The sequence below is a fragment of the Excalfactoria chinensis genome, chromosome 5 (assembly GCF_039878825.1).
Source record: "Excalfactoria chinensis isolate bCotChi1 chromosome 5, bCotChi1.hap2, whole genome shotgun sequence".
NCBI classification, from domain to species: Eukaryota; Metazoa; Chordata; class Aves; order Galliformes; family Phasianidae; genus Excalfactoria; species Excalfactoria chinensis.
Window position 1 is genome coordinate 38,025,073 of NC_092829.1, and position 17,910 is coordinate 38,042,982.

General features: G+C 40.1%; 1 protein-coding gene across 7 annotated transcripts in view; it reads left to right on the top strand.

Moving 5' to 3' along the window:
• The window catches only part of DENND2B (DENN domain containing 2B), a 143,470-nt gene that overhangs the window by 32,431 nt on the left and 93,129 nt on the right, over positions 1–17,910 (top strand). For 4 of the 7 annotated variants that reach the window (XM_072337415.1, XM_072337413.1, XM_072337419.1 and 1 more), the window contains exon 2: positions 1,279–1,366. The gene's annotated coding sequence lies outside the window, so the exon portion shown is untranslated. Of the gene's footprint in view, positions 1–1,278; positions 1,367–1,730; positions 2,047–7,128; positions 7,237–17,910 lie in introns of those variants that run through there. The other 3 variants (XM_072337417.1, XM_072337420.1, XM_072337416.1) reach the window with 3 other exon arrangements.

Below are 17,910 nucleotides of genomic sequence, written 5' to 3' on the forward strand. Positions count from 1 at the left end.
CCTATGGTTCTGCTGGGCTTCTCTGGTGTATTCTTGATGGAACTTAGCATGAACTCGTGAGTTTAGCCTATGCTGCTTTCATGACTAGAAAAACTATTTAATGTGATGTCATTTCAGTGTCTTCCAGATTCTTGACAGTTTAAGCAACTTTTAATATTCATCTATGTGTGAATATGTGTGCATGCAGTTCTTAGTGTAAAATATGCCTCATGTAGCTTTTCTGTAGCATTTCTGGTAGAAAGAGAGGGAGATTAAGCGTGCAAGCTGTTCATTCATACAATTTGGGTTTTAAGAAGTGTAATTAATGGTATGTTCCAGTCTATATTTTATAGCAGATATGTAGAGACAGGTGATCCTGTAAGACATCTTGACTATCTCAGGCTATATGGAGGTGTTTTTTTTTATCTCATCTTGGGATAAAAGCACATGCAGAACAGAAATACATTGGAACTTTTTAGTCTTTGTGCATAAATCTAGGTGTGTTGGTATGTAATGTATGTATGTTTCCTTTTGTTGAGCCCCATCAATAACATTTAAATGGCTGCAAATGCTAGCTTTATTCTAAATACGTAATTTAGATGAGAAGTGTCAAAGCAGCATAGAGAAGTAGCTGAGAGAGAATAAATATATTGAATTCCCGCTTTGTGCTGCAGTCAGCTTTACATTTTTATGCCCACTAGAGGGACTGTTGGTTATACTACTTGTTGCAGAAAGCAGAGTCATGCAGTCCCTTGAGTATTCTTTTAAGCAACTTTAAAGCTTTGAATGGCTGATTCCAGTTAAATCCTCTAAAGAGCAAGTCTCCCTGCTGTTTGTCAGAGCGGAAAAACTTTGGGCACAGAGCTGTTCTTCTGAGCCCAAATAGCTCTATTGAATTTTCTTCATGTTCTTTCATTTCTTCCTAAAGCATTTTCTTTTCTTGTTCAACTAATCAGGCCAGGCTTTCCTATATGACATTGCTGGGGATTAATTTAGAATTCTTTTGTCAAAGTAAAAACATTGTCTCTCTTTGTTTATGTGTGGAATTAGCTTTGTTTTTGCAACCATGGTGGCAATGAATTTGGTAAATTAATCAATTCTCAAATGTCATTGAAGTGGGTTTCTCCTTTAACTTGAAGCTAGTGAGTTTTAGTTAAGAGGCATGTGAACTTACAGTCACCATGAGAAAAATTCCAGTGTGTCTGTTTTATCTTGTTTGGATGAGGGATTGTTTTTTGTTTGCTATGGTATAAAACAGTTGCGTGTTCCTGACCAGCAGAATTTTGTTCTTAATTACAGAAACATGAAAGGATGCAGGAAGTCCTGAATGACTGCAATGAATACCTGTGATAATTAAGTCACTGGCTGGGTACTGGGAGAGAGCAAGGTAAGCAGTCAGGCAATGCCAGCAGCATTTCATGTAATCTGCATGATTGTGTTTCAACCAAGCCTTAGTGCTTTCAGATATCAAATTCATAGCAAGTTGGGTAAAGGCAAATAGCCTGCAGGTTTGAATGCAAGATTTGCTTTTAGTTCAAAGCTTTGAAAAGCAGAAAATCTCTCTTTTTCCTTCCCAGGACAAAAACAAGTTCTGTGTTGTGATTTCTTTCTTTCTTTCTTTTCCTTCCCCCTAAATTATTATTTTTCTTCTTAAAGGCGACATCTCTGATTTCAGCAATCGATTCATGACCAAATCTCAGCTTCCTGGGCTGACTCAAGGGAGGGCTTGGAGGAGGGGTGGAATGCTTCACAAACTTAGCTGATGAAAAGGCATGCTGTTTTGTGGATGCCTCCCAGAATTGTTTGAATCTGTGTGCGCACGCGTGTGTATGAAAAAGGAGAGAGAGAGATCTCCATGACAACTGGCCTGGCCAGTCTGTGTTCTTTGCAATCATTTTAGCTGGAATCAGTGCTGCGAAAGGTCATATGAAGGAGTTCTGGGAAGCACAGCAGGTATTAGGCGTTAAGCGACCGGTTTTGCTGATTGCTTCACAGAATAAGGCAGAGTTGTGTCTGGGAAATACAAATCTGAGAATGGAGTGGAAAGGGAAATGCTCCAAATTTCAGGTAACAAAATCTGCTTTTTTAATGTTACTTCCTTCAATTTCAAAGTGCTTTCCTCCCCCCCCCCCCCTCTCTGCAGTGTTTACTCCCAGCCGAGTGTCTGTGCTAGCTTGGATTCCCTAACTCTGGGGAATGATGTCATGCAGCAACAGTTGGATTCTATTAGCCAGGAAAAGAGGAAACATCCTGCATTTTTTGGGAGGGAAAAAAAAAAAAAAAGCAGCTTTGGCTCTTTGTTGAATTTTATGCAAAGGCTGCAAGAAGTGTTCAAGAAAAAGTTTCTAAGAAATTAATTCCCAGAAAACACTATCAGGACCTAGAAAACACCAAAAGTAAAAACCATTGCAACAAATTACAGCTATATGCAAGAAAGTAATTATAGAGGTGTTACAGAATTCAACATACTTTTTTTTTTTTTTTTTTTTTGTCTTTGGCGACGCTTTATTCTTCTTTAATGGGAAAATTAATTGTATCTTAATTGAGAAGAGGATTTAGGATCTCTGTGCTCTTGGGATCCCTTAGCAATTGTTTGGAGAATGTGCTGCTTCTGGTTTGGGCTCTGTCTCAATCTGCTGCTTCTGAATAGATGACGCTGGCAGCATTGTTCTTAATAAGGTTTTTAGTTCTGGATTGTGTTTTTCATGGTTTTCAACTAGTTCTTTTGGGAGTGGCTGGGAGGGAAATAAAGTAGAAAACGTTAATTAAAATACAACACTTGAAAGAAGCTTTTTGCCCACTCTCCTCAGAGATGTCTGTTAAGTGCTGTAGTCCATGGTAAATATTAGAGTGGCATGCATAGTGTTGTAAGTGGAAAAATAATGATTAAAATACGTGCCATTGCTGTGTGCTAATGAAAAGACTTAGGAAATCAATAAAGTTCTACTTTCTTGAGCATCACAAGAATCACACTGTACCAATGACAGTGAAGAGATTAGGTCAGTCCTGTGTTCTGTAAAACTCTCCTCTAGCAGATGTTTGGTTCTACTTTTCTGTGGCTTTGCTGCTTTCTGTGCACTTCAGATGTGATCCAAAGTGTGTTGGAGTCCATGGGAATTTTCCCATCAACTTCAAAGGGCTTCAGATCAAGCCTCTGCTTGAGAACTTCTCTGCCTCTGTTTCAGCCTTTTGACTGTAGGACCAAGCCACAGACTCTCCGTTTTCTTTCCTGAACTTTCCAAACAGAGAGTCTTTTGTATTCCACCAAACAATGACAGACACTGCTGACTGGCTTCGTGTGGCTGCTAAAGCACATTGGAGATAACGATGATGCTTATTTCTGCTTTCTGCTGCCATCCTTCTATAGGGGGGAAGTGCAATGAATGGACACCTATTCCACCTCTCCTCTCCCCTTCGCACAAAGCCATTATTTCTGCGAGTGCAAAGTGCTCCTTTATTAAGGAGCGATCCTTTATTAAGTATCAGCTGTGCTTTAAGAAGGATTCCTGGGAAGACATTCATGGGAAAACGCTGCTATTACTGTGATCTCGCAGTAGAGCACACGTGAGGGAGAAGGCAGCAATCTTTCTGCAGTGCACATATAGAACCAGCAGCTGTCTTCTGTGAAATCACAGCTGCTTGGTATAGCGTAGCATTTTATGTCCTCTTTTCCCACCGGACTTGATATATCATGATGCTGTAAATAAATACTGCACTTAGTAAATATCAATTAATAACCTGCTTAAACTATTGGAAAATTACTGATTTTTTTTTTTTTTTTTTTTCCATCTGTTTGAATGTTGAGAGCGTGTTAACAAGACATTCTTCTGCCATTCTTGAATATAAATGTAATAGCTGATGCATGAGAATTACCTAAATTTAAGGCTTACTTGTGGAAAAAAATGCTGTTAGTACCTGAGATTTCAGAGGCTCAAAATTTAAATGAACAGTTTGAAAGACCTGAGAGATCTCTGCCTGGTGTTGCACACTGAGCATCCCAAAGGCAACAGATGCTTTTTTGGAGTCTCCCTTTTCTGTTGTGTGATGCAGTGGGAAGTGAATTTTGCCCCAGTGTTTCTGGCACAGTGGCATTTCCCATAATGGCCTGTGTTTCAGTATTTACCTATTACTTGGCTTTTTTTTTTTTTTTACCAGGCATCATTTTCATGGTACTTTAATACAATTTTTATACGTCTTAACATTCTGAATTGTTCTGAGTGAAATTTGCATACATTAGAGTTGTATTCTGAAGAGAGATGTTTTACCCTGTTGTCTTGATGTAGAACTCCTTGCTGGTCCCAAGCATCCATTGCTTTGCTGTCAGTGGCTCCATGCCCTCTCTGGATAGTCAGTGGCCCAGGGTTGGTGTGTAATTTTTGATAAGATCAGCTGTGTCTTGTCACTTTTGCACTTAGTTGGACAGTAGGAGGGTGTGGCGATAATCTCCTTGATTATCAATCAAGTAATTTTTATATTGTGTTGTAATGCTTTAACTGAATGTTCTTATCTTGCATAAGATCATTCTTTGTGTTACTGCTCGTGCTCCCTCTTCCCATAGGCTGACGGCAGACATTTGCCTGTTATCAGTCACAGTGGGTTCCGGGTGAAGTGCTGTCTTGACGTTTGTCTTTATCAGCTGGAAACACTGATTCCTGAATGAGGTAAAGCGATCTAGGGGACTAGGACTGACTTTGTCTATCTCATTCAATGCCTGCTTATGCTCTAACTACCTTTTCTAAGTAACTCAACTCTTTTCACTTTTGCATCTTAGAGAAAGTCTAAGTCACTAAGAAAAACAAGGTGATTGTCTCTGTTTCTGCTGTTTTCTTTGAAGGCTGGGTGAATTTCAGAAAGTCTGGTGTTACATTTGTGGACAAATGTACCAGTATGTTCTTGAAAGCAAGATCAGTATTCTCTACAACCTCATGCATACAGTTGATGGAATTCACTGATTGAGAGCAACAGGGCCACATATTTAGAAGAGCTTCTCATGGGGATGTTCAAATCTTTCCTTCATTTTCTGTAAGCTACTTTCAGCTCCCCCAGTGAGAAGAACAACAGTTCTCACTGTTGTTTCCTCTCATCTGCTATCTTCAGGTCATGGTGACATAAAGAGATTTTCTAAGGCATAAAATGTGAAATGCAAAATGATTTGTTCAGAGTAGCACACACTGGACGTAACTGTGATACCTTTAGTTGCTGAAAGAACCTTGAAATGAATGCACTGTCATTCTGCGGTCCAGGGGCTCATTAGGGCTAATCACTGATCTCTGTTCTGCCTTTGCATTTTTGACCTAGTTGCTTTGCTGAACTTAACACAGTTGCTAATATGACACAAAACAGACCCTTGGCACAGCCCTGTTCACAGAGCAGGGAGAGATCTGGCAACTTTCACACAAATCCTTTATAATTAAGGCTTCCGGTCTGGGATTTAAACTTCTTTCTCTTAAAAGCCTGAGAGGTGCTTTTTTTTTATTATTATTATTGTTTTTCAGGCTGAAAGTTAACCTTCTGCTGGTGGAGGCAAAGTCCCCTGATGGTAACTAGCTGCCAGCAGACCTTGGGAGAGGCAGGTGCTCTTTTTGTTCCTGCAGCAGGATTTGCAAATACGCTTCCCAGTTTTTCCTCGGGTTCATGTGACAACAACAGAATCTACTAAGCAGCTAGTGGAGTGCTGCACAGATGGCTGTCCTCCAGTGGCAGCTCTCATTCTGAGTTCAGTGTTCATAGCATTAATCCTCTCTGCCTGCTGGGAGATGAACTGCCATACAAAAGGGCTGTTCAAAAGAGTCCCATTTCTCCATTCAGTCAGAGATAGAGTTCCCCTCCAAAAGAGTTTTTTCATTTTGTTTTTGTCTTCCCCCCCATCCTGTTGTAGCTTGACAAGAAGATGAATCAGAGGCAAAAATTTCTGCCAATGGCAAGAGCACAATTTGGCATCCCTCGTTCAGCTGGCATCCAAAGGATACAAGCCATCAAATTATCCTGTGCTCCTGGTCCAGCTGAGCCTGTTAGCATATGGCCAGAACATCCCTCCCTGCCTTGAAACGTGCTTGAAAGCTGAAAGCCATCACTAAACATTTACCACAGTATGGACATGCTGGGGACAGTTGGACAATTCTGACAGTTAAAAATGTGCTCCCTACAATGTGCTTTCATGCCTCCTTAGTAGAAAGCACAAAGCACTTTGAAAGCTGCAGCAGTATGGAAACATTTGCAGTTGCACAATTCATGTTCGCATGCTTCAGTCTCACATAGGCCCAAGCAGACCATCTATTATTAGTTTTAGAAGGAGAATAGCTGACTGCTGATTAATTTGAATAGGGTATTCCAGAGAGAGCTGTTTGATGGATGAGTTGTCAGGAGTGGCAAGCCAAGAAAATTGACAAAAGTTACACAAAATCTCTGATGTAGAACACAATCGTGTTTATCCAAAAGATTTGTAGGCACAAAAACATCTTCATATGGCCCTGCTTTCAACATGTCCAAACCTGTGCTGGGTTAGGTGAAAAGCTGCATAGCTCAGTCTCCTGCACCCTTTGCCTAGCATTTCCTGAGGAGCTCCCTAGAGTGTCCTGTGATGTTGTCATTGCAAAGGGGATGTGTCATCGCAATTTGGCCTTCAGAAGCTTGCCTCAAAGTATTTCCAGGTGACTTGTTCTAGTGCTTGCGTTTGGAAAAAACTCTCATTGGCTTCAGAGGGAAGAGCGAAAAAGCATTTTTGGATGCTGAATATGCTTTGTTTAATCAGCTGATTATCTGGATTAGAAATACTCTGTTGTGCATCAGGTTGGATTTCACCATTGCATTGACCCTCCTATGCTCTTGCTTGGAACAGCAGATTAGCTTTTGGGAACATATGAAGTACAAAGGGCAAACGCTGTTTTTGCAGTGCAGCTCTTTTATTAGTAACAGTGCATTACAGTAGGTTGCAAGAGGAGCAGTATCACCCCCTGGACATGCACAAGCAGCTGTCTGGCCAACCCTTTAATTTCCTGTGCAAAGCAATGTCCTTGTAATGCTGCCTGTAAGCAAGACACTGCTCCCCAGCATGGGAAGCACAGCTCCTGCTAGAGGCTCTTTCCCTGACCTGAGGCTTGGGCAGGGAAGTAGAGTCACTCTTGTCCCTGGATCTGCTGGAGGTGATCTGCACAGATCTTCCCTCTCCAACAGCAATGTGCCTCTGATATGATTCTGTTCTGGGACTGTTCTGTCTGCTCCTGCTCTTGACACTCTGTGAGAAAGGAGTTGCAAAAGGTAAGAAGGTTGAACTGTCCCCCAAGTTGCTGTGGGCTGGGTGTTTTTCCAGGGCAGAGAGCTTGTGTCTGAGGGGGTAATTAGGTGATGCCCTGGGCAGAAATGCTTCTCCCTTGAGCTGTCATGGCATGGCAGTGCTCCTGAAATGGCTGTGCAGTTGATGAACTTACAGACTCTTTCACTGTGTACTGACTCTGCCCTTCTCCTGATCACTTTGTTCCTTGGGGTCGTGGAGATGTTTGAAAGGGTAACATTGACAGTGGGTCCTTTTCTCTTTCTAGCCAGCAGTTGAGTCCAGGTTCCTCTTACAACTGAACTCCCCCTGTAAAAGGGATTTCTTGCATGCAAAGACTGTTTGGAAGCAGATGCTGAAACTTAATGTGATTAGAGTTGCTCTCTCTAAGGCTACACGCTCGGAGCTGTGTGTTGTGAGGGTGTTGCTCTACCAGCTGGATGTGCATAGGACCCCATCAGCAAGTTATAATCTCTTCTGTGCCAGATGCAGCGAATAGTGTAATACACTGTCAAATTTGGCATTTGTATTAAGATCTGCTTTCCTCTGCTGTGGAGACGTTATCCAGTTTTCTGCTCAGATGCATCAAGAGCCAGGGTCCCTGCTGTGTTTTATTTAGTATTGGCTGACATGCATGGACAGTAGAAAACAAATGTAAACACAAATCAGTGCTGTGTGGTACAAAAGCACAGCACATTTTTCTGGGGATTTATGAGCATCTGGGAAGAATGGAGGGCCTGGGGGCAGCCTGAGATTGCCATCTGCAGTACCTTGTTGGCAGAGCCTAGTGCAGGTCATGTGCAGCTGATAGCTCTCTTTGTGTGTGTGTGTGTGTATCTATTCTACAAGTAAGGCCAGATCTCCAGGTAGAGGAAGATGAAGCCAGTAGAGTTACGCTGAAGGTTTCCATAATTTTTCTGGTAAATTCATGCAGCCTGTGTACTGGACATGGCAGATGGATTGCAGAGTGGCCATTTATTTGGAGAATTCAGGTATTGTTGTTCTGACCAGGCTGTGTGATGTCCTGAAATCCAGAACAAAAGGACAAATTCCTTTTTCTTCATCTGATGAAAATTTTTATGGTCCTGCACTGCAAGAAAGACATCAAGGCCCTGGAGTGTGCTCAGAGAGGGGCAATGAAGCTGTGAGGAGTCTGGAGCATGATTCTCATGAGGAGCAGTTGAGGGAACTGGAATTGTTTAGTCTGGAAAAGAGGATGCTCAAGGGAGACCTTATCTTTCTCTACAGCTGCCTGAAAGGAGGTTGTGGTGAAGTGGTGGTCAGCCTCTTCTCCTGTGTAACTAGCAGTAGGATGAGATGGTGTGGCCTCAAGTCGTGCCTGGGGAGATTTAGATTGGGAAATACTTCTAGAAGAGTGGTCAGGCACTGGAATGGGGTGCCCAGGGTGGTGGTGGAGTCACTGTCCTTGGAGGTGTTCAAGAAACATTTAGATGTTGTACTGAGGGATGTGGTTTAGTGGGAAATATTGGTGATAGTACTAGATGATCTAGGAGGTCTTCTTTGGCCTTGATAATTCTATGATTTCCATGTTTGCTTACAATCTGATTTAAAAGCAAGAAACACATCATTGTGGACAGGGAATTTTGTAAAATATATATATTTGGAAACACAGACATATGATGTATGAAGTGGTTCAGGACTGTTGCAGTGGCTACATGAAACTATGAGCCTGCTTGACTGTTGATCGGCTGCCTACCAGAGAACATGAGTGGCAAATCCATCAGCTTGGACAGATTGCCCTAATGACATTGGCTCATTAATGTCTTCCACATTAGTTATGTTTCTGTGGCAGCCTCAGGTCTGACAAATATAGAGCTGTCTTTTATCAACATGTCCCCTAGCAATTCCCTTACTGGCCCTAGTCAGGAAAGCATATGGGTAAAAAGAGAAAATTATTGTTCCTGATCTTTGTTATTGACTGGTTCTGTTCTTTGTGTTTGAACCAGCCGGTTGGGACTAGCTGTATTCCTCTTTAATTTGCAGTACATGCTGTGTGTGACTGAGTCAGTGATGAACAAATACCTTTCATCATTTGTTAAGGAGTTTTATTCATTGCTTTAGCAGCCAAGGAAGTGCCAAAGGCCAGACTGAACCCTTGGGGAAAATGAGTGGAAGCCTTGGTTTCTGATGACAGCAGGGGACACCTTGGGATTGAACTGACTTTTTGCAGAGGACGTGTGGAGATTTGCATAGGTATATTGGCCAGGGTTGAGACTTGTTCTGTTGCTGGTTGGTTTTTGTTTGTTTTCTAAGGGTGAGTGTAGGAGCCTTTTATTTGTATTTATCATATAATCTTTTTCCCCCCTTCCAAATTCCTCTCTGAATGCTATGAGATGATGCAGTATGCGACTGTTTGTTATCTGTAGATCATTTATTAATATGTGATATGACAAATCACATAAAATATAAAAAGAACAAAATGGTAGACATTCAAAAATCTTTTTATCACCAATCTTGAAATCTAGAATGATTTCCAATATAAACGTTGGGCATCCTTCGGCAATTAAGCTAAAAGGAAGATATTACTTGAATAAATTAGATAACCTGACTGTTCCCCCTTATCCTAACACTACACTCCCCAATAAAGAGTCCCTTACCTGTAGGACTTCTGTAGTTACTGTAAGGCTGCGATGAGGTCTCTGTGGAGCCTGCTCTTTTCTAGGCTGAACAGCCCCAACCTTCTCAGCTTTTCTTTATAGAGGAGGTTCTCCATACAATAGATCTGTGATGTATGCAAAGCAGCAGTCCAGGTGTCAGAAAACTGATTTAGGTGGCTGTACAGATTTTTTCTTCCTCTCTCAATAGAAAGGAAGGTGGAGCTGTGCAGTATAGTGCATTCAGTTACGTTCTGTATAGGAAAGTTGATAGTAGATGGGAAAGAAATTGCCCCTATTTCCAGCTGTGGGAAATACATGTAGACAGCTGATCAAAATGATGACTGGCGTGAGTGGCTCTGATAAGGAAAGAAATGGCTTGCCTTTAAAAATAATTGAATAGTTATATCACACTCAACTGATGATTCATAGAAATGAATTTTGGCTGTCTTTTTATAGAAGCTTTTGAAGAAGCAATAGGACATAGGTGGATGAAAACGCACTGAAGTTCTTTTTGGCACACTGCCTTCTGAAATAGAATGTGAAGCTCTTTCTGGTGGCATTATAGTTGATGCGCTCTTTAGTTAACATGAAAGCATTAAAAATGTGGGATTTATTTATTTTTAAACCTTAGCCACAAATAAAGCAGGGCAGAATTTAAAAGGAAGATACTTTGCAGCAGTTGTTGTCACAACAGAGTTCATTTTAAATTGCAATCCATCCTGTAAAACGGCTGTCTTATATCAACCAGGTAGTGTTGCACAACTTGAAGGGATCTGGACTGATTTACGGTACATGTCATTGGATGACCAAGTCAGTAAAACATAAAAATGCTACATGAAGGAGATATGGCAGTGGTGGTTTTACTCTTAACAAAACACATACTTTTAAGTCTTTAATGGAACAGACTGAACTTCATGTGTTAAAGCTGTTACCAAGCTGGTTGATTTTAGAGGTTTTGTGCTTCCTTCCCCCTCCACCCATCCTGGCATCATATGTTTCTTCCAATCTTACTGAATGCAGAGACATATTGATTAAAATATTGTCGGATCTCTTGCAATTTTTGGTGTTTTCTTTTTACTGGAGAAATATTTGAAGTCACCGTGTAGAAAAATGGAGACAAATACTGCAAAAAGGAGTGAACCTTTAGGTTGAAGCTATTATACTGACCAATGCAGTTGGATGCTGACTGGAAGCTGGACATCAGAGTGGGCCCTGCAGAGGGTCTCATGACAGCTCTAAAAATTTCTCTTGTAAGTGATCCTCTGGTATCTTCTCAACTGCAGAACATGATGGGGAGAGAGCACTGGCTATTTATTCTGGGTTTTGAAGTTGTCAGGGAGCATTACTGTCACACCGCACAGGAGTAATAGAGCTAGTGTGCTGCATAGACAGTCATGGTGAGCTACAAGCAGAGCTGAAGTGCAGTTGAGATCCAGTGCCCACTCACACTGTTGCTAGCAGAAGGACCTCTCTGATGCCTTTCCAGCTTAAATGGTTGGAACTGTGTACGCACAGTAGGTTTCCCTTCATTTTAGTCCTGTGGTACATAACTGGACTTGCTTCTTTGTGTCTGTGTGCAGTTGGATTCTGCTGTGTATTTTCTCAGTGAATGATCATGGCTGAGAAGTCTGCCAGTCTCCATTGGACCTGACAGGGAAAAATACTAGGGATATAATTTTGAAACTGAAAAGTATGGCACTATAATAAATTGTATTTCTCTGGTAGAACATGAGGATAAAATTCATTCCAGACCTTGTGTTTGAGTGGAAGATTTTATGAATGAAACTGCAGCCCCTGGGCTGTATTTCAGCATTACTCTCTAGCTTGGATTTGTGCTATTTCCAACGTCGACAAGGATGCATGTTTTAAAAGCTTTCATTCTTCCACTTTGAAGATTATTCAGATGTAAAATCTACTGTGCTGCAGATGACTAGAATATATTCCACAGGAAAAGCATTTTAGTTTTGTAAAGATGCAGGTTAATAATAGTTTCCTGAAATGTATGTATTAAAAATGGCTCTATATTCTGTTGAAGGAGAACTGGCATATGCTCAGAGAAGTCACAGTAGAGTTTCTGCTTCACCTCTGTTTCTCACCATTCATGTCTTGTTCTATAGTGATCAGCTGTGCCTCAGCTCTTTCACCTGCCAGACAGGCAGAACTCTGCTAGGCATCCTCACAGTCCTGTATGTTGCTTATTTTCATCTCATCAGAAGTTTAGATGGAAGTCACAAGCTGTAGTAAATTTCAGTTTGTATTGGTTATATTCAGAGGGCGAAGCTGGAATACAGTAATGTCTTAGTTACTCGAGAAACAAACAAACAAAATAAAATATGCTTAGGCAGCACGTGTTAGGAAATTGGGAGTCTTGGACTGATGTTTGAACTTTTTAGGCCCTGAGTAGATAAATAGCAGCTGAGGAATACATGCTTTAAGAGAAGGAAGAAGCCAAAACCTCCTGTCAGTTATCATACTGTGGTTTCTCCTCCTGCCTACAACTGTTTATTCTCAGATAGATTGTGCTATAATATTGACAGAGGTGAAAACAACATGCAAAACACCAAACAGAAATGAAAAGCTTAAACAAAAAGTTTGAGGTGTGATTTTTACATCTGTTAACTGGAAAGTTATTTTTAATTATATATTTAATTATTCTTGGGAAAGAATTCATTCACAACCAAAGCAAAGTGATATCTCACTGTAAAAAAAACCAAAAATCTGACAAGAATCAGAAGACAAGCAGACAGCAATTTAGACTGAAAACAATGTTGTTGCAAGAATTAGGGATTCTCTGAAATGATGAAGGGAGCTACATTCACTGCACTGGCAGATCCTTTGATTCCTGTATTTCCTATGTGAAAGGATCACTTACACCCTTCCCTTTCAACTGTTGACTGTGACAAATTTTGTGTTTTTTTTTTTCAACTTCAGTTCAAGATCTCTTAATAGCCTTTACTGGTAAAGATATATGCAGATAGCAGTGAGGGAAAAGATGTTTGTTTGTTTTTTCCCACTCTGAATATTGCTACACAATTTAGATAACTTATGAAAATCAGCATGATTAGAAACTCTTCTCAACAATGTTCTTTTAAAACAGAGGTTAGGAATCTTGGTCAAATAAATTAGTTGTGGTATTTTAAAATTCTTCTATTTCTAAAGCATTAGTTGAAACAATTTTCTGTCTGTACATTTTGTTTTTTAGTTTCTTAATGAAAGTACTGATGTAAATATCTCTATTTTATCCTGTTCATAAACTATAACTTTTGACTCGGACACCTATTTTCCAAGCAAAATGTTTGTCATTTTCTAAAGCTTGTGCTTAGAGTCTGTTTGCTTTCTGAGAAATGAATGGCATGGGCTTTTGTTTTGTTTTTGTTTATTTTTGCTGTTTATAGTGCTCCAATATAGTGCTCTTCTTTGATGAGAAGAAAAATGTGAAGCAATTGAATCTTAAAGCAACGATGAACTTCCAAAGATATCTGTACAGAAAATAGGAGCTTGTTTTAGACTATCAGTGTAAAATTTTCTTGCATGTCCTTCAGGCTGTAAACTTGATGAGCTGTGTGCCTGTTTATCTTTTGCATCTACATGAGGCAGACATGCTGATGCTTCTAGAGCCACCTCTAATTCGTTCACAATGTATCCTCAGCTAGACCCTAGCTCACCTTCCTTGCTTTCTTTATCTTTGCATGGAACCATTCATTTCCATGTGGCCCTAAATGAGGGCATGCATTAAAATACCTCTTATAGGTATTTTATAGGTCTTAAATTGCTTGGTCATTCTGAAGAGGACCTTGGATCCCTTAATTCACTGTTGAAGTTTCTTCTTCAGCTCCTGTCTTCTGTTATTGCTGATGGTGTTGTGTTGTTGTTGTTTGTTTGCAGTGCACAGTAGTAGATAAAATGAGTAAAGGTTGATAGACTTTGTTTTATGTGAAGTAAAGCTCCTGACTAAACTAAAACTGCATAAAGCTCTTTACCTTGGCTTACCATTGACCTTACCACTGGTTAAATCTGCTGTTTGACCCATTGACATCAAAGAGATCTTGTCTAACAGCTGAATGAGTAATAGGGCTTGGCTTCAGCAGAGTAGCTTTGAAAGAAAATATTTAGCTGGCAAATAGTTTTTATTTCTTCCATGAGAAGAAGAAAAGTTTTTATTGAAGTTAATGTGCTGTCCTTAGCATTGGTAAAGTACCTTGTTGACGGTGATTTGGAAGTCTTTCCTATTAAATCTGAAGAAGTTACAAGGGTGTTTCCTCATGTGGAATTTTGCCTCCTTGTTTTCCATCTTTTTTCTTTGGACACTCAGTTGTGTAGTTTTTCAGAAAAGATGCTGTTTTAAATTACATACATTAGAAGTAACCCTCTTGTTCCTTGTAAGAAGTACGTTTCCTTCTTGATGCCTGAAAGCTTTTCTGTGAGGCAGGAGTGAAAGATAACTATTGACAAGTGGGAAGCTGAGTGGATCCTCCATCAAAGGTGCCTATGCATGTACATCCTGGGCTGACCATCTTAATGTACTGAGCGCGATTCATCTTTTGAAAAGCACCTAAATGATTCATGTGGTTGTGAACTATTACCTTTCAGTGATACTTAAACTCTGAAGTACACAGACTCTTGCAGGGCATAGAGGATAATAATTCTGTTGTGTTTCTGAGAAAGGTATGAAGATAGTGTTTGGGAGTAGCCTGGATGAGCCGAGTTTGGAAGTCAGTTTTGTTTTGGCAGGAGGAAAACAGATGCTATGCACCAAAGCAAAGGAGTGGGGAAGAGATCAAAGCAGGAGTGGTGAAAGGCTTGAACAAGTAGGAGCATGGCTCTGCTTCACCTAAAGGCACTTACGTGCCTCAATGCGTTCCCTTGATGTAGAGCTCCTGTACTTCTGGGATGTTCAACTGCCCTTAGTGTAGTTCTTGACAACAAAGTCCATTTGGTGCTTTGCAAAACTGACTTTGAACAATCTTTTTTGTACCCATACAGATACTGTACTGTGCATATCAGCAAGTCAATGTCTTCAAAGGGCCATTTTTCTCTCTTTTCTGTTGGGGAGCATCTTTGCATTGGTACACACCTCTTACATAGCATTGAAAATGAGTGCTTATTCTAGCACTTGCGCAGTACTTAAGTACACCAAATGCAGAAAAAGCTCTCTTCCTTAAAAATTATGTGTAGAGAAAGGGTGAGATGACTATTTTTAGCATTCTAAAGTAGAAAACACTGAATACATTATTGAGCATAATTCTTCTCACTTATAGGCTGAAGTGCTGTCATGCAGAAGTGTAGCCATAGTTAGGATCCAAAAGAACTCTTTGTCAATGGGGTCTGTTAAGTTCTCAGCTACATTATTCATGTTTCATCCCTCCTTCCAGCTGTTTCCACACATTCAAGGATTTCATTTCAGTTTAGAGATGGTATTTCTCCATTGTTCATGCCCACAGCTATTTTCCATGCCCAAATATCCCTCCCGCATGCACCCGTACCCAAAGAAAAGAAATACCCTATAAAAGAAGCCACATAGAGTCATCCTTTGAGAAGAAAGTCCAAAATGACATGATGTTGGAGCTGCCATCTGCAAAACTTCAACAGATGGTATTTTTCTGCTGTGTATCTGTAGCTGGGTGCGGATATTGGGCACAGAGTGGAATGTGGGGTGTGGTTATGTTATCAAAGGGTTCTCATTTTTGTGTTGTGGCTTCAGTTTTCTCATTACATTTCTCATCTTACAGTCTTGTAAGGGCCAAAGCTTGCTTCTGAAAGAACTGGAGGGAGGAGCTGCTTGATGTTCTCATAATACAGCTCCAATTGGAGGAGAATTTGTCGCTCAGAGCAACTCCAACTGTACTGGCTTTTTAATAGGAAGACTGGTCAAATGGTTAAGAAAATACAGATGTCTGGATAATGCCTTGAAACTGTGCCATAAAATTAAGCTACAGTTTGAGAAAATACAAAGCCCTTGAACTTGAAACCATCTTCACACATGTATTTTCTTTAGAGCCCCACCTGAATGTGGGGATGTGAAGATTCAGCTAAGCTAGATTTAGTGTTTTTCATACATCTAAATTTTCCAAGATCAGGAAAATATCCATAGCAAAGCTGTTGCCTCCTAAAATGCACGATAGATAAAACCTCAAATGTCCAACTGCAAATTCTTCCTTCAGGTTAAACAGGAAAAGATTTGTCTGGGTAGGAGTTCAGATTGTTGCAGATAATAAACGCCAGAAAATAGATGCAGTTACTCTATGGAGAAACCACTGGAATGTGGGATCTATAAGGACTTGTGAGTCCTGATGCTTTTATGCCTCCTGTACATCTCAAGCTAAAATACTGGGGCCTTAAATTGTCATGTAAGTAGATAGTCACAAGTTTTTTTTTGTTGTTGTTGTTTGTTTGTTTGTTTGTTTGTTTTTAAAGTGTATTTGCAGTCTTATAAGTTATTACCTTTTGTTGTTACAAGAGATATTCATCTGGAAGGATGAAATCTGCTGTTAGTCTGCTGTGTGTTGGGCACAGTTACAGGAGCAGATAGAACCTGTGTAGAAATCACAGTGCTAGCATCATCAAAAAGTTCACAGGTTTTTATCTACCTTTTGGTGGTTGAGGACTGAGTTTTCAATGAATCCTGGCCAAGCCTGTGGTATCAACTGGAAGCCACATGGAATTTGGTAATATAGACGTCATGCCAGACAGAACTCGTTCATTTCTGTTTTGAATGTTTAGATTTTTTTATTAATCAAGCCCAGGGAAAAATGTGTTCACATGAAGTTTTAACTGAAGAATTTTTGCATACTGGACTTTATGAGTCTCAAAGGCCTCATTTTTTTTATAATGATTTTTTTTTTTTTTTTTAAATTATTATTTTTTTTAATAGCAGGCATTATTGATGCTTGCTTATGCTTTATTCTAGCTAATTTACTTACTGGAAGGCAAGTTTTGTTTGTGAAGGTTATTAAATTATGTACTGCAGTATTGTGCATCTATAGTTGTACAAAACCAAACACACCTTTGTATCTGTAATAACTTGCCTGCATGTAGGTGCACAGTTTGAGTTCTCTACTTACTAGTCTTAGATGTATATACAAGTGAAATGAAGGAGGAGCAGTGAAGGAATTGGAGATGGGAGGGAAGTCTGGGATATGATTTCATTTCTGATGTAGTTCTCTGTGAGCACTAGCAGTTGAGTCTGAAACCACAGTTTAGGTGAGAACTACATGAACGTAAACACTATGAAAAAGGTAGTTCAGGTTCTCTAAGTTGACTATATAACTGTGCATAACAAAAATCTGGGCTTATTTTTGTTGTTGTTGATGTGATGTGTTGAGGGTAAACAGTGTAATTCTGAAAGTCAGGTTGATGTACTTTTCTAGAGCAATGATGCTTTCGAAGATGCAAGAAAATTGTTCCTTTTTAGTGAGCAGATTCGAATTAGATATCTGCACTGCTCAGCTTAAATCCGTAAGAAAGAAAAAATGGAACCCAAACGCCAACCTCAGTGTCGGGCATGTATGAAGCTATGGTTAGTAGCTTCATACAGTTTATATGGTTTAGTAGCTTTGTATATATGGCTTAGTGGCTTCATATAGTTTAGTAACTTGTGGTAGCAATGGTAATGGGAGGATGGTTGGACTAGATGACCTTGTAGGTTCTTTCCAGCCTTGGGATTCTATGATTCTATAAGCTACCAGCTAAACATTTGTTCAGTCTGTACTCCCATGAGGTGGGGAAGGTTTGAGTGAAACGTTGCTATGGATGTATTCCCTTTTGGAATGAGAGTCTTCTTGTTGTCAGATAATTGTTTTTACACCACGAAGACCATAGAAAGATATATTTCCATAGGGATGCTATGCCAAATTTACCCTATGGCATGTGGAACGCTCTCTGGTAAGAAGCCAAAACATTCTCTGTAAGGGAAAAGAGAATGAAATTGTATCTGATCTGAGTGCTGATCTGTGTCCCTCAGGCTTATCCTGCGGCTATTTCTGTGTCGCAAAGGCAACGCTGGATATGCCTTTTCAATGAGATCACTGCAAAATGAAATTGCTA